The sequence below is a fragment of the Phyllostomus discolor genome, chromosome 12 (genome assembly GCF_004126475.2).
Source record: "Phyllostomus discolor isolate MPI-MPIP mPhyDis1 chromosome 12, mPhyDis1.pri.v3, whole genome shotgun sequence".
Classification (NCBI taxonomy): Eukaryota; Metazoa; Chordata; class Mammalia; order Chiroptera; family Phyllostomidae; genus Phyllostomus; species Phyllostomus discolor.
The window spans coordinates 12,632,866-12,634,730 of NC_040914.2; positions in this window are offsets into that span (position 1 = coordinate 12,632,866).

Consider the following 1,865-nt stretch of genomic DNA (forward strand, 5'->3'; position numbering starts at 1 on the left):
CACTATGCACAAAACCACTTTTAACATTCGGACCATGAGATGGAATCTACTTACTATGATGTACCCATTATTATTAAGTGTTCATTATTAATATGGTGTCTTCTAATTGTACACTTGGAAGCTGTCACTGTAAGGTTTATGTGGGGCGAGGCTGTGAGAACACAATGTAAATTACAATTACAGTCACAAAGTTCAAAAGGTGAGTAGGACAGTAAGAGTTTAATAAGGAACTTTGCTCTGCTTTGGGATCAGATATGGAGGGCCATGCTTTATAGCCACTTCAGCTCCCATTTGTATTAATACAGTTAGTAGTCCTTGCTGCATTTGGGTGTAAGAACATTCACACAAATTTGTTTTAGCATTTATTTATAAAACTCTCCTCCCAATATTTTTATTCCAGTAACCTCCTACTGGTTTCCTTGATCTGTTTGTCTCTGTTTCCTCAGTCAGAAATAAACAGCTTATTAGATGGAACCACATAATTTTTACCTCTTAAAACACACCCATCATTTCTTTTTGAAGTTGTATTTCTTTTAAAATTCAAAATGTTACCAGTAATGGGTCCTGGCCCAGGGCAGGTTTGCCAAAACGTAGCCAGTGGTGCATGGATTCTTGATTTTGTGCAAGAAGAATTCTCCAAAATAAATCCAGGCAATTTTGAGGGTTTGTTTATTAAAGCAGGGTGAGTGGACAGTGAAACAAGATTAGGCCTAGAATAAAAGGAGTAGCAGAAGAGACTGGGTGGGGCTGCTGTGGCTCTCTTACAGCACTATGGGAAAGCTGTGAGGGTAGGAGGGGTTGCTCTCAGCTTAGTGCACAGTCACAGAAGAGGGGACTTGTGGAAAGGTTTTGGGGGGGTTGGCTAGGGTGAGCTGCCACTGTTCATTGCTCCTCTGATTGCAAGACTTGTTTAGAACCCTTCAGAGATTGGAAAAAGAAAATCAATTTAAAAAATCAGTTGATATGGTACCAAAAGAGTGCATACTGGATTCTTTTTCTTGAAGAGTTTTATTCCTCTCCAAAGGTAGAAATTATAGGTGAGTTCTCAGGGAAGATCTCAATACAGTATTAATCAGCTTTTTCAGATGTGCCCTTGGGGGTCTGTGATCTCCACTAATTGGACAGTACCAGGGCAAAAGATTTAAATTACATGACCAGCTGTATGGCAGGCATGGAAAGGTCACCCTAAAACCAAAGCCAATCACATGTTTTGTTCATTGCCAAGCACCCAGGTCATTTCATCCTGATGGCCTTGATATCTGGCTGTAAATTGCTCTCCCAGTTTGTCTGGCCATCTTTCTCAATTTGCCGATTTCACTCTTCAATGTATATTGCTAGACTTACCACACTGCCTCAAAAAAAAAAAAAACCATGAAAAAAGCATTTTTGATAATATAAAAGTTATCTTATACACCTTAGAAATTATTAACAGTTGTAGTATATACACACTGTTTGAGAAAAGCTCAAAGAAGGAGTATAATTATTATTATGACTCATATTAGCAGACAGGTAAATACATTAAAACTTATGTTGATCATCAATTTGCCGAGTTATAAATTTAACATTGAATATCGATGAAAATATTGCTATGTGGAATATCTGAGATTTTCTGGCCTACGTTCACCTGTAGATCTTTTATAGTGTTGTGACTTTTTTTTAAGTCTTTTACCCACCGTGAATATATTTTTGTATATGTTGTAAGTTGGTGAATGGGTTTTATATTTTTTTGCAGATAGCTCTGCAGACCTCTCAACACCTTTTGTTGAAGAGTCTACTTTTACTACATTTTATTCTTCTGCCCACTTTGTCAAATATTAATTTACCATAGAGACTTGGGTTTATTTCTGGGCTCTCTATTCTGTTCC